The sequence below is a fragment of the Mustela nivalis genome (assembly GCF_964662115.1).
Source record: "Mustela nivalis genome assembly, chromosome: 2".
NCBI lineage: Eukaryota > Metazoa > Chordata > Mammalia > Carnivora > Mustelidae > Mustela > Mustela nivalis.
The window spans coordinates 53,822,810-53,846,295 of record NC_139021.1 but is presented as its reverse complement, the minus strand read 5'-3'; the positions used below and the strand labels follow the sequence as shown (position 1 = coordinate 53,846,295).

The 23,486-nt window shown below is 36.9% G+C and overlaps 1 long non-coding RNA gene across 1 annotated transcript in view; it reads left to right on the top strand.

Moving 5' to 3' along the window:
- Positions 1-1,865: 1,865 nt before the first annotated feature.
- LOC309859058 overlaps positions 1,866-23,486 on the top strand; it is a 40,530-nt gene continuing 18,909 nt past the window's right edge. Inside the window, exons 1-2 of the long non-coding RNA XR_014308515.1 lie at positions 1,866-1,968; positions 21,055-21,295. This is a non-coding gene — a long non-coding RNA (uncharacterized lncRNA). The remainder of the gene's footprint in view (positions 1,969-21,054; positions 21,296-23,486) is intronic.

Genomic DNA, 23,486 nt, shown 5'->3' with positions numbered 1-23,486 from the left:
TATTTTTTAAAGATTTTATGTAAATTCCAGTTAGTTAACACACAGTGCAATATTGGTTTCAAAAGCGTACAATCTTGTGATTCAACACTTCCTTACAACACCCAGTGCTCATTGCAGCAAGTGTACTCCTTATTCTGAAATCTTATAAGCACTATCTCAATTTAAAAATAAAGGCACTCTAAATTTTTTCATGTTCGCAGAGCCAAGAAAGGGCAGAAATGAGATTTGAATGTGGGGCTTTTTGTTCCAAACCGTTTGTCTCTAACCGTGTGTCAAGCTACCTTTAAAAATGAGATGCCAGGAAGATCAATAACTGGTTTATTTTTTATGCAATTAATTTACTTAAAACAAAACCAAAACAATTTGCCCATTTCTTTCCCATCTCTCCCATCCCTTCCTCTGGCAACTACCAATCTGTTCTTTGTATTCATGATTTTCTTTCTTTCTTTTCTTTTTTTTTTTAACATATATTTTTGATTCCACATATAATTGAGCTTATATGATATTTGCATTTCTTTTGATTTATCTCACTTAGCATAATGTCTGAGAAGTCTATCCATGTTGTTGCAAATGGCAAGATTTTGTTCTTTTTTATGGCTGAATAATATATAAATATATCATCACAATTTATTTAACCATTTGTCCACTATTGGATACTTTGGTTGTTTCCATACCTTGGCTATTATAAATAATGCTACAATAAACACAATGGTGCATATACCTTTTCAAATTCATGTTTTTATTTTCCTCCAGAAACATACCCAGAAGTGGAATTGCTGGATCATATGGTAGCTCTATTTTTAATGTTTTGAGGAACCTCCATACTGTTTTCCATAGCAACTGCACACGGGTTCCCTTTTCTCCACAGCCTCGCCAACACTTGTTAATTTCTGTCCTTTTGATAGTAGCCTTTCTAACAGATATGAGGTGACATCTCATTCTGTTTTGATTTGCACTTCCCTAATGATTACAGATGAAGAACATCTTATCACGTATCTGTTGGCTATCTGTTTGGCAGCTTTAAAGACCACTGAATGTGTGCCAAGCCTGAAGTTTGCGCCACAAGCCAAAGCTCCAGAACAAGCAATGAGGCTTCTTTCACACAGAGACTCCGGGGCAGCTCTATGTGGTGCCTTGGTGGTAGTAGCCCGAGAAGAATCATCTCTTGAATTGCCAAGGTTCTGCAGGACCCAGAAATGAATGTTCCATTGGTCACTAGGGTCATGCAATCAAGGAGCATCCCCTGGGAAGCAGCTGCAAAAATTGGGGTACCAGACATAAACATCAGGGGAACATGGGCATGTAAATGTCCTCTCCAGGAGACATTAGCAGCCTGCAGTGTAGCAGGAGGTGAGCTCAAAGACATCACCAGCCCTCTGAGGTCTCTGGAAAGGATTACAAGCAGGCCCAATGTGTGTTTAAAAAACAGCCTACCGCTGAGGCCACAGTCTTGATGGTTAGAAAATAGGTCTCCTTCGCAGAAAAAACTGAGCTCCTGAGTCTGTTGTTTCTTGCTATGCTCTGGAGGTGGTAACTGTTTAGGAAACTTTCTCCATTGGTCATAGTTCTGTGGGCACCACAAGGGTAAGCCACAGCAGCCAGAGCCAGGCCTTGTGTAGAAGTGTCCTCTAACAGCAATTGCAAAAACTGGGATGCCAGACAAGGGTATGAGCTCCTTCTTGGGTGATACTGATTTCTAGAGTCCCTGGAGACCAGAAGTGTAAGCTCCCCTGGCCTCCAGAGGCCGGCGATCTAGAGCCGTCCGCTAGGCGGCAGCACAGAGATCCGGAAGAACGGAAAGGCTTCCTTCCGTAGAGAGTCCCGGCGTCCGGAGCGACGTAAAGGAGGCACGTGAAGGTGGCGCTCTCTGAGGCGGTCCGGCTCTCTCAGGGTGTTCCGGCAGGCTTCTCGATGTGTGAGTTACATTCGACGCCTGGTACTCAGACCGACGCGTTAACAGAGAAGCGGGTGAGCCCCCCTTCACTTTCGTTGCCTCTGACTGGGCTCGAAGTAGGACGAGTTCAAGTGTGCAAGCCGTTTAAGAGCCCTTTCTTGGGTCGCGAGTCTTGGGGTCTCGGGGTGTGTGTGAGCCCCATCGGTTTTCAAAATTAGGTGTTTTGGGGGTTTCTCCCATGCATGCCTTTAAAGTCGGAGAGCCTAATGTGGGGTTTGAACCCTTTTTTTGGGTTTTGCGTACCCTCCCGGTCGAAGGTCGTGATGGTGGTGGCGGCGGCGGTTATGGTGAGGCTGTGTCCCAGCCTCTCCTCACTGCTGCAGCCTTGTGTTCTTCTAGTTTGCTCTACGTGCAGTTGTCCCTCAGCCAGTGCTCAGGTGTTTTGTTTTTTAAGATTTTTTTTTATTTATTTGAGAGAGAGAGAGAGGAGAGCATAAGCAGGGAGAGTGGCAGAGGGAGAGGGAGAAGCAGACCCTCGCTGAGCAGGGTGTGGAGGGGGCTGAGCCCGGGACCTCGGAATCCTGACCCCGGCAGAGAGCAGGTGCTTCATCTACTGATAGACCCAGGCGCCCCCAGCGTTCATGTGTGTGTGTGTTTGTTGTTGTTGTTTTTAAGATTTTATTTATTTATCTTTTTGTCAGAGAGAGAGAGAGAGAACACAGGCAGAGCGGCAGGCAGAGGCAGAGAGAGAAGCAGGCTCCCCAATGAGCAAGGAACCCAATGCGGGACTCGATTCCAGGACCCTGAGATCATGACCCGAGCCGAAGGCCGCGGCTTAACCAACGTCCCTGGGTGGGACGCCACCCAGGCGTCCCCTTTCATGTGTTTTTAAGAGGAAGTCGTTCCATGGGCAACTGTAGACTCAGGGTTCCCCTGGGAGGAGGGGAGTTCAGGATCTTCCTAAACTGCCAGCTTACACCAGAACCAAATTATGGGGTATTAGGACATTGTAGTCTCATCTTTCAGAAATTTTGTAAACAAACTCTCCTCACAATTACAGACAACAGACCAGTTCACATGACAATGTTGATGCCAAATACCAACCATCCTGACCGGGAAGAAGGAAATTAATTGAATATTTGTGGGATAAACCAACATTTATATCATTCTTTCATGTGCCTCATAATGTTATTTCGCTCTCCTCTTTTCTAACAAAAATAGCACACATTTGATATGTCACACCAATATGGAGTTTCCCTCAGGAGTCTTTTATCATCCAAACTTGGACACCTTTGCGTGAAGGAAATGCCTAAATCAAGACATAGATAAAAACTGAGGTTATCCTAGAGAAACCAGGTTGTGTGACCAGAGCAATGAGGGATTTTGCCTTTCCTTGATCTGGGTTAGAACTTTTAGTCTATAGCTATGCCTGGCATTCTTGGTTAACTTTCGTGATTCCATCCTCTTCACTGTAAATGAATGCTCCTTAAGGTCGGATATTCGATCTTTTAAGTCTTAGCATACATTTTCTAATTCTTTGGATGCATACCTCATGGCACTTGTAAGGGTATAAATATATATAGTTACTGGGTTATCTACAAATGACAATTTGCTACATACCATGTATATTTCGAGGTACAATTTTGGCCAAATAAACAAGAAAAGAAGGGTGCCTGGGTAACTCAACTGGTTAAACATCCAACTCTTGATTTCAACACAAGTTGTGATCTCAGGATCATGAAATCGAACCCCGCATTGGGCTCTGTGCTGAGTGTGAAGCCTGCTTAAGATTCTCTCTTTCTTTCTCCCTCTGCTCTTCCCCCCCCCCAAAAAATCAAGAAAAGAAATCAAGGTTAAAGTGTATCAGTTTATAAGGGAATAAACCGTGAAGCATTAACAAATATCCCCATGCAGCAAATAACATATTCCTTGAAACTAAATCTACCTTAAATTAACATCATTTTATAATCATGCTGGACCAAAAAGACATTTCCAAAAGTGAGAGATTTATGTTTCAAAGTGATAAAATATGAGGGTCAGAGATGAATCACATTTACCCAAATGTATAAACCATATTGAAATACTCCAACTGATTGTATTCAGAATATTAAACGGAGGCATGAAAAAAAATCTTTGTTTACTCAAAGCTATTGAGTATAATGAGTGCAAACCAAGGAAATCTGGGTCTCCAGAGCTAATCCTGATAACTCCTTTTCTCATATGAGTTTCTGACAAATGGAGAGGAAGGTGAAAAGGGGAGAAAAAAATAGGAGAGACAAATGGAGAAAGTTTGTTTTGTTTTCTCTTTTAGCAAGTAGGTGTGCAGAGCCCCAGGGTAAAATCATTGGCTTACATTGTCTCCATTTTAGCACAATAGATAATCTTTTCATACATGTGCATGATTTCCTTTTTCTTCAAATTTTTATTTAAATTCTAGTTAGTTAACATTCAGTGCAATATGGTTTCTGGAGTAGAATTCAGTGATTCATCACCTACACGCAACACCCAGTGCTCAACATGACACGTGCCCTCTGTCATCCCCATCACCCATCTAGCCCATCCCCCCACCACCTCCCTCCATCTACTCTCCATTTGTTTTGTCTTTAAGAGTCTCTTATTGTTTGCCTCCCTCTCTATCCCCCACCTCCCATATGTTCATCTGTTTCATTTCTTAACATCCACATATGAGTGAAATCCTATGATAATTGTCTTTCTCTTATTGGCTTATTTCGCTTAGCATAATACACTCTATTTCCACCTATGTCATTGTAAATGGCAAGATTTCATTTTTGGCGGCTGAGTAATAGTCCATTATGTATGTATTCCACATCTTTTTCCATCCATTAGTTGGATGGACATTTGGGGGATGGACATTTGGGCTCTTTCCATAGTTTGAGTCTTGTTGATAATGCTTGTGCATGATCTTCTTTTTCAGTCTGTGCTGTAACTTCAGTGTTTACTTCAGCTGTGTCCCGTGGAAATGAAAGTATATAAATTAAGTAGGGACTTCAAAAGGTATATTTCATTTGATCCATTTAAAATTATTTCTTTGTTTCCACAGAATGAGTGTTACTATTCAAAAAGAGAGGAAAACATTATAATCTTAAGGTTATTCATTAAGGGATATTCATTCAAGACAGACAATATCTGACTTATTCCCCAAGTGATGAAGCTGTATCCATATGACATCTCCTTTTGAAAAAGGAAGAAAATCAGACAGCTATTTTTTTCTCTGTAAATGCAATAAACCAAACAGTATATTTTCGTTTCCTAAAAGATTTCTTTTTAGTTGAGTTGTGTGATTGGTTAGTCAGAGTGTAGGAAAAGTTTTAAACTCCTACTTGCATACCTTGCTTCTTTTGAATTACTTCTCTTATGGAAGCTTTTCCGTGGGTGACAATTTAATTTGTGACAAATCCATAACAGAGCGTTCTAAAAATAAAACTAAGATGGTGCTTTCACTTGAGACGTTTAACAGTTATACAAATTGGATATTTCGTAATTTACTTATTATAATGTCAACACCTCCACTGACCCATCCTATTTATTTATTTGTTTATATCCTTTGGGGATAGCACAGTGTTCAGCGTATAGTAAATGCTTAATCTGTCATTGTTGATGTAAAGGATTTTTCAAAGTATTCATTTACACATTATAGATTTTAGATCTTAAGGACATAGCGTCTGGAATATTTTATTGTGAAACAGTTTATTGGCTGAAGATATAGGTAGGATTTTGGTAAGGAAAATTGCCTTCCTGAGGAGTCTAATTAACATAGCAATTATATGTACAGACACCTCAGAAATATTAGGTGTTTGGTTTGAGACCACTGCAGTAAAGTGAGACAAATAAATTTTTTGTTTGCCAGTGCATGTACAAGTTATGCTTAGACTATACTATAGTCTTTTAAGTGTGTAATGTCATTATGTCTTAAAAAATGTACATAATTAATTAAAAAATACTTTATTCCTAAAAAATGCTATCATCTAAGCTTCCTGTGAGTTGTAATCTTTCGCTGGTAGGGGGTCTTGCCTTGATATTGATGGCTGCTGACTAACTAAGGTGGTGGCTGCTGAAAGTTGGGATGTCTGTGGCAATTTCTTAAAATAGACAATAATGAAGTTTGCCGCATTAATTGACTCTTTCTTTCACAGATGATTTTTCTGTAGCAATGTTGTGTGATAACATCTTACCTACAGTACAGCTTCCTTCAGAATTAGAGTCAATCTTCTCAAATTCTGTTGCCACTTTATCAAGTAGGTTCATTCATTCTGAATCCTTTATTGTCATTTCAACAATCATCACAGCAGTTTACCAGGAGTAGATTTCCTATTAAGAAATCACTTTCTTTGCTCATCCCAAGAAGCAGCTCCTCATCTGTTAAAGTTTTATCATGAGATTATAGCAATACAGTCACATTTAATTCCAGCTCCCTTGCTTTTTCCACCACATCTGCAGTTACTTCTGCTGAAGTCTTAAACCCCTCAGAGTCATCAGTGAGGGTTGGAGTCAGCTTCTTCCACACTCGTATTGATGTTGGTATTTGGGCCAATATGAATATGAATGTTCATAAAGTCACCTAGAATGGTGAAACTTTTCCAGAAAGTTTTCAATTTATTTTGCCCGGATCCATCAAAGGAATCACTATTTAAGGCAACTATACTTTATGAAATGTATTTTTTAAATAAAAGACTTGAAAGTCAAAATGAGTTCTTGACCCATGGGCTGCAGAATGGATGCTGTGTTAGTAGGCATGAAAGCAACATTACTCTCCTTGTCCATCTCCATCAGAGCTCTTGGAGAACCAGGTACGTTGTGAATGATCTGTCATATTTTGAAAGAAATTGTTTTCTGAGAAGTAGTTCTGAACTTCAGTGGGCTTAAAATCTTCAGTAAACCTTGTTGAAACAGACATGCTGTCATTCAGGCTTTGTTGTTTCATTCATAGAGCATAGCCAGGGTAGATTCAGCATGATTCTGAAGGTCAGTGAGTCCTGGGGTTCAAGCTAGTCGTCAGCTGCATTAGCCCCTAATAATAATCAGCCTGTGCTTTGAAGTCAGGCATTGATTTCTTCTATCTAATTATGAAGGTCCTAGATGGGATCTCCTGCCAATGGAAGCCCAGTTCATTTCCATTGAAATCTGTTGTTTAGTGTAGCCACCTTAATTATCTTAGTTAGGTCTTCTGGAGAACTTGCTTGTTGCAGCTTCTGCATCAGCACTGGCTGCTTCACCTTGCACTTTGATGTTATGGTAGATGATTTCTTTTCTTAAACCTCATGAACCAGCCTCTGCCAGCTTCAGACTTTTCTTCTGCAACTCCCTCACCTCTCTCAGCCTTCAAAGAATTAAAGAGAAAGTTAGAGCCTTGCTCTTCATTCCCTTTGATGTAAGGAGCTGCTGTGGCTGGTTTGATCATCTATCCAGACAACTCAAACTTTTTCCATATCAGCAGTAAGGCTGTTTTGTTTTTTTTTATCATTCCTGTGTTCACTGGAATAGCACTTTTAAATGTTTTTCCAAAAATATTTCCTTTGTATTCTCAACTTGGTTAAATGTTTGGCACAATAGGCCTAGCTTTTAGCCTGTCTCAGTTTTCAGCATGCCTTCCTCACTAAGTTTAATCATTTGTAGCTTTTGATTTAAAGTGAGAGACTTGAGACTCTTACTTTCACTTGAACATGTAAAGGCCATTGTAGGGTTATTAATTGTCCTAATTTTCATATTATAAAATATGAATAGGGAATAGGGAGAGAATCCCCAGGGAATAGGGAGGATCCAATAAAGGGAAAAGAGATGGGAGAATGGCTGGTGGGTGGAGCACTGAGAACACGCACATTATCAAGTTCACTGTCTTATATGGGTCATTGTTTGTGGTGCCCCATGTTTGTGGTGCCCCAAAACAATTACACTGGTAATGTCAAAGATCAGTGATCATGGATCACCATAACAAATATAACAATAATGAAAAAGTTTGAAATACTTCAAGAATTACCAAAATGTGACACAGAAACACTGAGTAAGTGAATGTTCTTGGAGAAATGGTGCTGATAGACTTGCTTGATGAAGGTTGCTGCAAAACTTTAATTTGTAAAAAAAACACAATATTTGTGATGTTCATTTAAGTGAAGTGCAACAAAATAAGGCATGCCTGTAAACTAAGAGTTGACAGCAAAATGGTAAATTGCTGAAAGGTTTTGTGTTCAAAGTAACCTTTGGAAATTTTCACTAATAAAAATATTTTAAGTTGCTTGTAAAGCTACAAATTATTCGTATGTACCTATGTTTTAAAGACCCCCCCCAAAAAATAATTATCTGTGTTAGTTGTTAAAATTGTTTTGATCTTTTAGGCAAGAATTAAGTATTTGATATGCAAATAGGTAAGAAAAATGCAGTTTTAACTTAGTTAAATATATTATACTCTATACTTCTCTTCATCTTTGGATTCTTGAATCAGATCTTTAACTTCTAAATGATGAATAAACCCATTTTAAAGAGTGGCTTTACATGTAGTGAAAAGAAGGGCCATCTGTACCCCAATGTTTATAGCAGCAATGGCCGCAGTTGCCAAACTTTGGAAAGACCAAGATGCCCTTCAGCGGACGAATGGATAAGGAAGATGTGGTCCATATACACTATGGAGTATTATGTCTCCATCAGAAAGGATGAATACCCAACTTTTGTAGCAACATGGATGGGACTGGAAGAGATTATGCTGAGTGAAATAAATAAGGCAGAGAGTGAAATGAATAAGGTTTCACTTATTTGTGGAGCATAACAAATAGCATGGAGGACATGGAGAGTTAGAGAGGAGAAGGAGTTGGGGGAAATTGGAAGGGGAGGTGAACCATGAGAGACTATGGACTCTGAAAAACAATCTGAGGTGTTTGAAGTGGCGGGGGAGTGGGAGGTTGGGGGAATCAGGTGGTGGGTTTTGGAGAGGGCACGGATTTCATGGAGCACTGGGTGTGGTGCAAAAATAATGAATACTGTTATGCTGAAAATAAATAAAAAATAAATTAAAAAAAAAAGAGTGGCTTTACAAAATAAAATCTTAAAGGAAGTAAATGTAACATTTAACATTGTGATTCATTATGAGGACGGCTCTTGTGTCTCCCCCTACCCTCCACCAGGAAAAAGCATACCATTGTAGAAATTCATCAAATCGCAATGAAAGAGAGCAAGAGAGGAAGAAAGGAATTACAGAGCGGTGAGAAAACAATTAATAAAATGGCAACAGTAAGTTCACACATGTCAATAATAACTTGAAACAGAAATGGACTAAATTCTCTCATCAGAAGACACAGAGGGGTGCCTGGATGGCTCAGTCAGCTAAGCTTCTGACTTTTGATTTCAACTCGGGTTATTGTCTTAGGGTCCTGAGATTGAGTCCTGCATTGGGCTTGACACTGAGTATGGAGCCTGCTTGAAATTCTCTCTCTCTCTCTACCCCTGCCCCTCCTCACATTCTCCATCTCTCTCAAAATTAATAAATAAACAAAAACGTAAAAAAAAAAGACATAACTAACTAAATGGATTAAAAATAAAGGAACCAAGTATATGTTACCTACCAGAAACTCACTTTAGTGTTAAAGAAACACATAAACTGAAAGTGAAGAGATGAGAAAAGATATTCCATCCAAATGGAAACCAAAAAACAGCAAGGGTCATTATACTTATATCAGACAAATAGACTTTAAGCCAAACTGTAACAAGAGACAAAAACATCATATTATGAAAAAGTGGTCAATTCATCAAAAATATATAACATTGTAAATATTTATAAGACTCAACATAGGAGCACCTAAATATATATAGCAAATATTAACAGATCTGAAAGGAAAAATACCAATAGAATAATAGGAGGGTATTTCAATATCCACTTTCAATAATGGATAAATCATTTGGATGGAAATCAGTAAGAAAACATTGGATTTAAACTACATGCTAGGGGCGCCTGGGTGGCTCAGTGGGTTAGGCCGCTGCCTTCGGCTCGGGTCATGATCTCAGGGTCCTGGGATCGAGTCCCGCATCGGGCTCTCTGCTTGGCAGGGAGCCTGCTTCCCTCTCTCTCTCTCTGCCTGCCTCTCTGCCTACTTGTAATCTCTCTCTGTCAAATAAATAAATAAAATCTTTAAAAAAAAAAAAAATAAACTACATGCTAGACCATCCGGGCCTAACAGATGTATATAGAATATTCCACTCAAAAGAAGCATAATACACATTTTTCTCAAGCTCACATGAAACATTCTTCATGTACATCATATGTTAATCCTCAAAACAAGTCTTAATAAATTTAAAAAAGATTGAAGTCATATCAAGCACATTTTCCAAGCATAGCGGTGTGAAACTAGAAATCAGTTACACAAAGGAGATTGGAAAATTCATGAATATGTAGAGATTAAAGAATATGTTACTAAACAGCAAGTGGGTAAAAGTCAGAAATATAAAAATATCTTGAGACAAATGAAAATTGAAACAGAGTATAACAAAACTTATGGGATACAGCAAAAGCGGTTTTAAGAGGAAAGTTTATAGTGATAAGCGCCTATATTAAGAAAAACAATATCAAATAAACAACATTTATATCTCAAACAACTAAGAGCAAACAAACCCAAAGTTAGGAAGAGGAAGGAAATAACAAAGAAATAGAAACTAAAAAGACATTAGAAAATATCCATGAAACTAAAAGCTGTTTTTTTTTAAATAAACAAAATAGACAAACTCTTAGCTGCACTTACCAAGAAAAATAAAAAGATGACTCAAGTAAGTTAAAAAAAGAGGAGACATTGTAACTGACATTACATAAATACAAAGGATCATAAGAAGCTATCATAAAATTAAGTCAACAAATTGGAGCAATCTAGAAGAAATGAATAATTTCCTAGAAATATACAACTTACAACCATTGTATCATGAAGACATAGAAAATTTGAACAGGCCAATTACTAGTAAGGAGATTGAATAAGTAATCAAAAACCAACAAACTAAAGTCCAGGACCTGGTGACTTCACTGGTAAATTCTATCAAATATTTAAAGAAGAACTGTAATATCAATCATTCTCAAACTCCTCCAAAAAACAAAAGAGGAAAGAACAGTTCCAAGCTTATTTTATGAGATCTTTATGTATTAAAAACAAAATAAAACAGTAGCAACTTGACTGAAATAATTATAGTTTCCCAATTGTGACTACATTTTTAAAAGTAGCAATCACATCTGCAACAACATGGATGGAGCTAGAGAATATAATGCTAAGCAAAATAAGTCAGAGAAAGACAAATACCATATGACTTCAGTCATATGTAGAATTTAAGAAACAGAACAAATGAGCAAAGTAAAAACAGAGGGGAGAAGGAGAGAGAGAGAAAGAGACAAAACAAGAAACAGACTCTTGGTTATAGAGAACAGGCTGATGGTTAACACAGGGGAGGTGGGTGAAATAGGTATAGTGAAGGGGATTCAGAGTACATTTATTTATTTTGACGAGCACTGAGTAATATATGAAATTGGTGAATCACTATATTGTACACCTGAAACTGATATAACAGGGATTTCTTAGCTATGACACCAAACGTATGAACCATAAATGAAAAAACAATAAATTGTATTTCATCAAAATTAAGAATTTCTCCCTTTCAAAAGACACTGTTAAGAGAATGAACTGGGAGAACAAATCTGCAAATCACATATAGAAGAACTCGTATGTATGCAGAATATGTTTTTTAAAAAATCTCAAAACTCAGTAAGACTAAAAAGCCCCGTACAAAATGGATAGAAGATTTATTTTTATTTTTTTTTAAGATTTTTATTTATTTATTGGGACAGTAAGACAAAGCCCCATACAAAATGGATAAAAGATTTATTTTTTATTTTACTATTTTTAAAGATTTTTATTTATTTATTGGGGAGAGAGAGAGAAACAGAAATAGAGAGAGCAGGAGCAGGGAGGAAAAGGAGAAGCCAGTGCCCCGATGAGCAGGGAGCCCAATGTGGGATTTGATCCTGGGACCTTAGGGTAGCTAGGTGAACCAAAGAGAGGCGCTTAACCCAGTGAGTCACCCAGGTGACCGGGGATAAAAGATTTAAGTAGATACTTCCTCAGAGAAGATATGCAAATCTCAAATAAACATGAAAGTAAAGCTCTGTATCATTAGCCATTAGGGAAATGATAAAAACACCACTGAGATGCTAACCTACTAGAAGGTTTAACATTTAAAAGACTGACCATCCCAAGTGCAGGTTAGGATGTGGAGCAACTGGAAATTTCATACACTGCTTCTGGGGATGTAAAATGATACAGATATTTTAGAAAACACTCTGGTAGACTCACAATGTTAGTTATACTTACCATAAGACCCAGCCATCTCATTCCTAGGTATTTATACAAGCATAATGAAATTCTGCGCTCTCACAAAAATCTGTGCACAAATATTTATAGTGGCTTTATTTATAATTGCTCCAAATTGGGAATCGCCCAAATATCCTTCAGCTGGAGAATGCATAAACAAATCTGGTACATCCATACAAAGAAATAAAATTACTACTCAGTAATGTATGAACTACACACAACATGGATAACTCTTATATGCATTCTACTAAGTGAAAGAATCCGGAATCAGATCAAATCAAATCAAAATCTGGAATCAAATCATTTTTATAATATTCTTGAAAAGGCAAAACTATAAGAAGATAAAACAGTTGTTGCAAGGGACTAGGAGCTGGTGGAGGGGTTGACTACTAAGGGTCACAAGGGAGTTTTTTGGAGTGAAGGAGCTGTTTTATGTTTTAATTGTGGCAGTGGTTACTTGGTAGTGTGTTTGTCAGAAACTGCAGAATTATACATTATGAACCGGGGTGAATTTTACTGTATATACATCATACCTTAATTTTTTAAGTGTCAAAGAGCAAAAAAGTCTGTAAAAAAAAAAAAAAAAAACAAACAAAAAGCCTGTGTATGATAACCAGTTGCTTCTCTGATGAATGTAATTCTTTATATTCACGAAAATCACCCCACATTGATTCAACTCTTGTTGGATTCCAGCTCAGCACTCAGTAATGCCCTGGACAACAGCTCTGCCCTGTGCTGACTCATTTGTACTTGAACATCTAATCCCTCCATTCTGGGCCTCACTTGAGACACTTTGAGGATAAAGTGAAGGGTGTGTCATATTTAACCTGGAGAAGTTTAGTGACCAAAGCAAGGACAAACGATGTTTCATCAAGGAAAAACTTCCCCACAGGTCAGTAGTAGGAGACACTAGAATGGCTGCAGAGGAAACTATAAGCACTTTCCCAGAACCCTAAGGATGAATTTTTTTATGCGTCACATACTTACTGAGTATCTCCAGAGCACAAGGCACAGGCAAGGCTTCAGGCACACTGACATGAAAGCTGAGTAAAAGTTGTCCTCTGTAGGGGAATCTGTGTGGCTCAGTCAGTTAAGTGCCTGGTCTCTTGATCTCAACCCAGGTCTTGATCTCAGAGTTGTGAGTTCAAGCCCCACATTGGGGGTAGCAGTTACTAAAAAGAAATAAACTTTAAAAAGATTCTGTCTTCCATTAAAAAGAAAGAAGCTGTGATATACAATTATGAAAATAAATCCACATGTAACTAGCTCAAATTTTAACTTTGGAAATGCTAAGTCAACATAGCCATAATTTGCAGACATTTATCTCTCCCAAAAGAATAAAATGTTGCAAATATTTTAAAATATGTATGTATTAGGAAGTAAAGATGTAGCCTGATTCAAAACATTAGTGAATCATGTCTGTGAGATATGAAGTGCTCTAAGAGCCAGGCCAACACACTGATTAGATGTGGAAATATATATTTAATTCTTTTTCTAAGATTATCTATTTCTTTTAACTGACTCCTAAATAAGGAATATATAGTGATTAATGCAACTTAGCTTAACTTACAGTTACAGTTACTTTTAAGTTACAGCTTACAAGTACAGTACAGTTACTTGTAAAATAAATAAGGAATATATAGTGATTAATGCAACTTAGCTTACAGTTACGGTTACTTTTAAGTTACAGCTTACAAGTACAGTACAGTTACTGCCTACTTTCCTAGAAATTATATAGAGGAAAAGTCATATACTTACTTACAGAGATAAAATTTTTGAGATTAAAATGCTTCGTGTTTTGCAGTGTTTCATAAAAAAGCTAGTTTATTTAATACATTCTCTTGGAAACTTTTTAACATCCTGTTGAAATTACAGTTTACGTAAACATAAATCATTCAGTTAAGTCAATTAATGTAGAATATAAAGCAAACAAGAGTCCTAAACTACCATTTATGGGCACGCTTTTCTATGTTTACGACTATAATTCTCAAAGCACAAATTTGTATAGCCATCACTTTGGAAATCTGGAAACGTTCTGGCATCTGTTATAAAGAATGTAGTATCCACGTTTACACAAAGGTGTGAGCTGAGTTCTAACGTGCAGAGCAACCCAGACATTCTGGTCTCCTTCAACACATACCTCAATGGCTGCCTGTGGGGATACCACTGCTATTCTCCTGCAAGCCCTCAGCTTCTGTTGCTACTTAGGAGGCACAGAGTGATCTGTTGAGTAGCAGTAAGGTGCTTAGTCTGTGGCTAACAAATAGTTATAAAGGTCAGCGTTCTTGGAAGAATAAGGTAGATGGTAGGCTCAAGAGGAAGGGAATTATTATGTGACAGGCATGATTCTAAGGTGATTTGATTTATTGTTGTTACATTAACCATAGAAATAGGTAATACTATCTTCAAGTCATATGTGAGCCGTCAGATTTAGGTACAATCTCTATGGTGTTATTTGAAGGATGTTGGCAGAAACCAGGAAGTCCCGCTCCCCAGTGCCTCCGTAAGTCTTTCAGCTGCTTCCCTTCCATCAGCTTTAGGTAGTATTCTGCCATGTTGCCCACTTAGGTCAGGATGCACATATTAGGGTGACCTGGGATGCTTGTGAAAGATACAATTTTCTGTGCCCCACCTGGGTTTGCCAATTGCTAGGATTTGGAATTTGGGAGTGAGAAATTGCTTTCCCTTAATTATAAGTTATCTGTATTTTTGGTAACATTTTTATTCACGTGCTTTTAAGTAATAATGAGTGACAATAATAATATATAATGAATCATTATCTGTCATATGGTTATTCAAAAAATTCAGTGGTTTTCTGTGAAAAAAGACTAATAAATACATGGTTATTTTTCCTTGTTAATTAATATATTGTTACAATATGGGAAAGTTAATATGAAATGAATATATGAAAATTACTAAAAATGGAAAGATAATACCACAAATATTAAATATTTTAAAATTGCTTTAAAAGGAAATTTTAAAACCTGCAAAGCATTTATTGGCATGTTAATCTTTTTTTTTTTTCTTGACAGATATTCTGAATGTAGAGAATGTTTTTTTGATTTTCGTTAAATTGTTAGGAAGGCATTCAAAAGCTTCTTCAAGTTGGACATGAGGATACATATGCTTTATATAAACTATTTTCTTCTTATACTAGGAAAATACTTTGCTTGCTCTGATTGTATTTGTTTTTGGTTGATATTTGTATATTACTTCCACTAATCTATATTCACCTATAACATATATTCAAATACCAGAAATGCCAGGGAATATTATTGAGTAGTATTCAAATGACAAAATGACTGGATGTCCTAAGCAAGATTTATAGCAGTATAGGGAATTATGTTCAGAAAAGGCTAACTTTGCTTCTAAAACTTCCTTCTTGAGATACCCTTCATAAAATTTGTACAAAGCATATTACACACGAACACTTATTAATATTTATATTAATTGTAAGAATGACTTATTGTTAGCACTAGACAGGACCATGAATGCACACTCTAAATATGGCAGCAGCTCTAAGCAATACTGACTGTTGGGAACCTAACTACTAGCTGGTTCCCTTCTACCTTCTCTAGTCCTGGTTGATGTGGGAAACAAAGGCAGAAGAAAAATTATTAAATTTCCTTATTCCTTACAGCCCATTGACAAGTCCTTGAAGCAGGCAGAGTGACGTTCCTCTAGAAACAGCTGCCTCAATGTTAATACTATGCTAAGGCAAAAGGCAATCTTAGCCCCACCTCCAGGATCCTGTAAGTCCACTTTGACATATAAAAATTGCTTTGGAAACTACCTTTATCTCTAGCCCCCAAGATATGTGTTGGCAATCATCCTCCAGGCATGTGATCCACCAGTACACATCTGAAGAGTCTCATGACTGAGTTTTTACTAAACAGTCATAAATGACCTTTTTCTAACAATAGCTAGCCCCTCAGGATCCTGGAAACCTTGTTTCCAAAATATCTGGGAGGCTTACATTATCCCTAACCCCTTCCCAACTTGAAAGTATTTAATGGGCCACTCCTCATGACCCCAGAGCAGCTCTTTCTGCCCATAGGTCCTGTCCCAGTGCTTTAAAAAAACAGCTTTTTGCACCAAAGATGTCTCAAGAATTCCTTCTTGGCCATCGGCTTCAAACACTAACATCTTTCCTACATCACCGGTTCCTGGAATTGTTGACCTTGACTTCTTGCTCTGAACATCAGTGTTTTCTCCTTTTGTTTGACTTGAGTCAGTGGATTTCTTTAAACCAGGGTAGACTTTATGTCTATTGTTAAGCTTTAAATCTTGCAAAAAATTGGGCACCTGGGTGGCTCAGGCGTTAACTGTCTGTCTTCGGCTCAGGTCATGATTCTGGGGTCCTGGTATCGAGCCCCGCATTGGACTCTCTGCTCAGTGGGGAGCCTGCCCCCCCCACCTGCCTCTCTGTCTACCTGTGATCTCTCTCTGTGTGTCAAATAAATACATAAAATCCTTTTTAAAAAATCTTGCAAAAAATTATAATGCCTTTTGCTGTGTTCCTGATTTTTTAAATGACTTTTTTCTCTGCATTGGGAAACACATTCACATTTCCTGAGAAACATCAGGAAGGAATTCTCACGTGGAAGCACTATGTTTCATGTACGTCAGAGATTTCAACAGATTTAGTCAATACCTGAGAGTCTGCATTTTTTACAAACTCCCCAGGTGATTCTTACAATCACCAAAGTTTATGAACTGTTGGATTTTCTTTTACAGGTGTCTTTCATTAAAATGTAAATATCTCCAGGTGGGGTAGTAAAATAAATTATTATAAATCACTGTTGCCCTAATGAGAATATATTACATAATAGCTCTATTTGAAGGCAGAAAACTGAAAGATTTTGAAGGAACTGGGTTTCTAACAGAAATTTTGGAGAAGAAAGGGTAATTATGAGACCAGGTATAGCTAAGCATTTTTGGGGAGCATTCTGACCACCTACGGAGAGAACAAAATCCAGTCAATAAGAGGGAAGAAGCAGAGAGGAAAATTATCTGAAATAGTTATTTTAGAAGATGAGTTTAAGCTACCTCACCTTTCTCCCTAAGCATTTTTTACTAATACTGAGAGGTTAGGAAAGGAAGGAAGTTAAAGGTCTGGGATTGTAATTGCCTGCTGGCAGCGGTGACATAAGGTTGCTCCAGTGGGAATAAAGCTCTAGCAGTCTGGGTTACCAGACAACTGCTTTGGTGGGAGGAGTACAACACGATGTGGTCATCAGCCTCAGAGTTAGGATTCTAAGTTACGGGGTTGTATTGGACAGGTAGCTCCTTAAGGGAAAGCAAGTCACTAAAAAGTGAAAGGTATACTGGAGAATACAGAAAAGTTGCTGTTGGGTTAGGCACATTCAGTAAGAACAGCATGATGTTTTGAATCCAAAAAATCCTTTTAGAAGGTATTTCAAATTCTTTTTTGCAGCAAAGGGATATGTGCACAGGTGTCCCAATAATACCAGGAAATTACTTATTCTGAACAAGGGCTAACGATGACAAAATGGATTATATTCTGAAGGACTGGTAATTTAGCCTTGACACCAAAATGTGGCCCATGGACCAGTAGCATCGGCATCTTCTGGGAGCTTGTTACATAGGCAGAATCTCAATTCCTATCCCAGACCCACTGAATCAGAATCTGCATTTTAACAGAATACCCAATTAATTGCATGTTCATTAGTTTGGAGAAGCACTGGTGTAGGACAAGAGGTCTTAACCACAGGATGTTTCAGAATTAGCTAGAAGGTGAATTCAAGCAGAGAGTGCTGGGTTCCATTTCTAAGGTTTCTGATCCAATTAGTCTAGGATAGAGGCCAAGAATTTGCATTTCTGACAGGTCCTCTAGAAGTTGATGATGATGTTGCTGGTTCAGGTGCCAAATTTTAGGAATCACTAGTTTAGGTAATACCATCTCTCTTAAATAGCCCTCTAGTTTCTATATTTCTTTGTCTCATAAAAAATTTTTTCTTAAGGAAAAAAATAAACAGCTCTGTTCAGTTGCTTGGTTCTGATATTTTATTTCATGAAACGTAATATGCCAACTATAACGGACTCTTGGTAATATTTCTTTCAATTTATAACTGAGATTTTGTTATAACATTAAGACAAGCCTCAGGATGGATGCCCCACCTAAGGCACTTCTTATAAGGAGATTTCATCCAGCCTAGGTGATTCTTTAACCACTGAATTCTATGCATGATTTTATATAACTCTGCTAGTTGTAGCTTATTGTACTAGGGTAAGTCATGAGGCTCACAGACAGCAGACTATGTATTGGAAAGTAGCTAGTGGAAACACATTGTAAGAAAATCTTTGTCCAAAGAATAAAAATGGTGACTAATTGGACTTACTAAATTCTTTCACTTGGAAATTTCAATTGGCTGTGTAAGGAGAGAATTTTATAGGTTTCCGAAGGACAAGTCAAAATATACCTGGAGAATTCAGTGTTTGCAGAGTCAAGGAGGCTATAAGGATTCTTCTAGAGCAGAATTTATAAAGAAGGGGCTAGGTTAGAGATAGACTAGGGATAGAGTTTTGAATTGGTTCATATTTACTAACTTTAAATACTGAGATATAGAGGTGATTGTCAATGATATTTGTACATAAATATGAGCTTTGTTATCTGTTTAGGAATTGAATTTGAGAATTGTTCTGTCTGTCCTGATCTTACTTTTATGCATGGCTTGACAAATCTCACTATAGTAGGGACAGATTCTTGACATTATAGTATTACCGAGCTAATAAATATATCTGGGGTTTTGGTGAAGAGAACATTCTAGTGGTTATTAGTGGTCTTAGTAAAAACCTTATAATAGCCCTCTACTTTCTGGAAAGTAGGTTGGATTGTACTTTCTGGCTCCCTCTTAAGTGAGTGGTAGATTAGTCAGGATCTTAGAAGAAAAAAAAATGGCAAAACAGAATAATTGAGAAATGTTTAATAAAAATATTATTGTTAGATTGTGACAGAGATTACAGAAACCAATAAATGACAAGGCAGAACCATAGGGCCAGCAGTGGGATAGATCTGTTATTCCTAGGGCTGGAGGGACAAGGGGAGGGAATGGTTATCTGGTTTCACGATCTAGAGTGTAGTTGAATGGAGAGGGCTACCTGACTGGAAACTGGAAGAACACAGGCTGTCCACAATGACCCCAGAGGAAAGGATACTCATTCTCCTGCCTTCCAATTACTTCCTGGTACCTCCCAGTGTTTGAACTCAACTGGAAGTCCTAGGCAACCTTTCTCGTGAATAGAAGTATGCAGATATTTAGCACAGATAGTAGCATAGGTAGTTCTCTACAATGACTCCTGAGAAAAAGCAATATATATCACTTCTGGGACAGAGCACTTAACTCTTGGCCCAAGACCCTTCAGAGCTCAAAGATATTTCAGATTGTAGCTCCTTTGTCAGTCTGGGTTGTTGAGTAATGACACCCAGAACAGAGCTTCCATTTAACTCTTGATGGACACGTAATATGAATGGGCATATAATGTGATGGGCATATAATATGAATAAAAAATTAACCATATAAAGTCACTAGGATTATGGGATTATGTGTTATTGCAGCATAATCTATATTACTAATACAGATGTTGTTACCAATAGCTGGTGTTACTACAACCAGATAACTATAATGTCTGTCTATTACTTAGGAGAGATAAAATGGAAAGTAAGGAAACTGGTATTGAAGCTGGAAGGATGGTAATTTATGTTACTTAGTGATTAAATATATGGTAAAAACCATAATCTACATTCATCTGATAGGCAGATAATATATTAAGTGAAGTAGTAACTTTAGGGAATAAAGTTGTAAACCAGAAAAGTGAAAAAAATAAAGTTGTAAGCCAGAAAAGTGAAAGCATATGTGGAGTTACTATATTTGACAGAGAGGGGTTAGAAGAAAGAGGAAGAGAGAGAAATCAGATAAAGAGGGATACAGAGAGAAATAAGAGAGAGAAGAAAAGAATGAACTTGCAAGTGGTAATTAAAGAGAATAGTTAAGAGTTCTAACCACAGAGTTTTTTAAGAGGCAGCTAATTCTCATCCAAAATTGATGAAAAGTAAAACTGAGACAATTTTTGACAAATAAAGACCAGTTAGAATTCATTCTGTGGCAAGTTTCAAATTTAAAATGTGGCTGCCACCTCCATCATAAAAATCTGAGTGGATTAAAAAATCTTAGAGCAATGGTCCAAATAAGGCTGTGGTATCCAGAAGGCATATTCATTTGAACAAAATGACTGAGAGGAAAAGAGATTAAGCATGTGACTCTCCAACCAAAATCTAAAAGGATTAAGTACTTTGTAATTTAGGCAGGAAAAAAAAGAGGGGCGGAAGTGATACAATAACAGAAAGATAGTAAATCTAAGAAAGGATGACTAAAAAATGATGGCACATATGGAGCTGACTTAAATAAGGAAAAAGCCTACAAAGTTTTAAAGAGAGTTATATTGTTAAATAAGCCATAAGATTTGACTAAAAAATCTGGGACAATTGTGTGATTGTTGTTATTCTGTCCTTATTCCAATATTTTTGAATATAGGGGTTGACATTTGTAGATAACTTTTTAGTCCATTGGTTTACAGATCAAGAGGAGCTAGACACACTTGTTACAAGAGAGATGCTGGGTTTGAGTTTGATGCCAAGCCTGGGTGGGGTTGTGGAATTGATTCCCTGGTGGGAGAGGATACATCTTTCTTTTCTGAAGGAGAGAGAGGACATGAGTATTTAGTAGACAGCATGTTGGACTGTAGTATTCATTAGTTTAGCAAAAGCATTTTTGTTTTTCTTTCTTTTAGGCATTCATTAACCTCTCAGGACTGCTCATCCTGACCCTGTAACTGGATGGAGCCATGTGACTAGTCTTGGCCAGTGAATTGTGAAGGGGAGATGAGGCATGAAAGTTTCTGTCTGGCACAAGATTCTCCAGAGCGCTTTATGTCACTGGGACCAGCAATATTCCAGAGAATGGGCCCTTTACTCTGGATCTAGAGTAAGAACAATCCAGAACAAAGAACTGCCTCTATTCACAACAGACAGGTAATATGAATGAGAAATTATCCCATAATATTTTAATTCTCTTAGATTTGGGAAATACTCTGGCACTGCAGTATAACTTTTTTCCAGACTGATATAAAAATAGATGATCCTTGTGGGGGAATAAGATTGATTGAAGCAGAATATCCTTTCTGAAAAAAATTGCTTTCCTCACCATATATTTAAGGTTGAGCAAGGAATTTACAGATTACGAATCTTCATAGGTTATATAAATCTTTTTTTCAGTTAGAGTTAAATAGAGTAAAATCAGAGTTAAAATCAGCTGTTTTCATTTCCTAGGTGAGTGTGGATGGGATGGTCTCTAATTTTGTGAACAAAGTTGTTTAGAAACTTGACCTTATAAAGCTACTTATAGCTAACAATAGCTCTTCTATTTCACTTTTATATTTTAAATGAATATATCACTAGTTGAAATTCTGTTGATTTGCATCTGAATTTTCTTTTACTGATGCTTCCATTTCAAGGTATAATATAATCAACATGGACACTTATATTAAATGACAATGACTTGGGCTATTTGCCTATTTCTTTTGTAGTAGCTCTATCCAAGAGATGTTCATCCACATGGAAACAAAATAAAAGGGTGTCTCAAGGTTGGAGCATTCATCCTCCTTAGCTAAGGTACAGATGAAGAAGATTTCTATTCTATGAGTGCTCTCTGAAAGCGTTATTATTGCTTCATTTCTATTTATGAGAACTTTAAAAGATAAGTTCTGGAAAGAAGATGTCTTTCTTTACACTGGCTTCTTTAAGACTCAAAGGCTTGAAATTCAGGACAGAATGAAAAGCATTCTGAGTACTGTATCTTCTGCTTCTTCTGTATCTTTTTTCCTCCCCATGAATTGTCATAGAAGGAAATGAAACTTGCTAAAAACATATCTGCTATAAAACTATGATAGAAAAGAAAAAAGAATTCTTCTATTTTTCTGAACCTTATCATTGTAATTCTTCTATGAATTCTATTAGACTGAGATCCCTGCAGAAATGGCATAATTGGCCAATATATTTGTGGAGTAGGTGGTATAAATTTATAGACATTATTATGGTTAGTGCTATGAAATAATTTACTTGTCGCCTTTCTCTTATTTTCTTCTTTCAGTATATCTTAGCACAAAATAAACTCTTCAAAACTTGTGCAACCAGGGGAAATGAATATAATATGACTGGGAAGTTTGAAATGAAATTTGTAAGACATCAGCTAGTTTATCCAAACATTGATCCTCTTAGTGTTTTTTGGTGTGACAATTAGAGGTATTAAAAGTTCTAGTATTATTTGATAGACATTTTCATGTTTGGAAGAGTAAATATGATTAAGTGTTGCAAGTTAATGCCTCTCATATCCATTAACATTAAATATTTGTGAAGGATTATTATCTTGAATTTCTAATAGAGAACATAAAGCAAAAGTATTTTTGTTCTAACAAACACATTTTTCAGCATTAGGCACTTACGATTTCATAGTGTCAGTAGATAAAATAATACTAATTTAAAAACCATGAGAGACTCTTAACTATAGGAAACAAACTGAGAGTTTCTGGAAGGGAGCTGGTTGGGGGATGGGGATTAAGGCAGGTACTTGATGTGATAAGCACTGGGTGTTACACACAGCTGAAGAATGATTGAACTCTACATCTGAAGCTAATGATATATTGGTATGTTGGCTAATTGAATTTAAATTAAAAAATAGGTAGAAGTATTAAATACATGTATATATACTGAACTAAAGGAAGATCTATAATCTTGTAAAAATTTATGAGACTGACGCGCTACCTACTGCGCTAACGAGGCACCTAGTCTTAGTAAAAATTTAAAAGCAAAGTTCAAATTAATGGATATAGTATGATCCAATTCTTACAAAAGTAACATAATCTATACATATGTTACATATCCTACTTTATGTATTATCTACAAATCTGAATAGCTATAGATGATATATGTTTGTACATATAGGAATCAAAGTCATGGCTATCCAGGTGTGTGTTCAGAATCTTAACTTTTTTATATGCCCCCCTGTGGTTATACTTGTCACTGAAAACATGTAATACCTTTGTAATTTGAAAAAGTAATAAAGAAAATATAAACAATTATAAAACAGAGAACAAGTGAAAAGATCAAGTATGCCCTATTATGTTTGTGTTTGATAAGGTGTGCCTGTTTTTTTCCCTTTTATTCT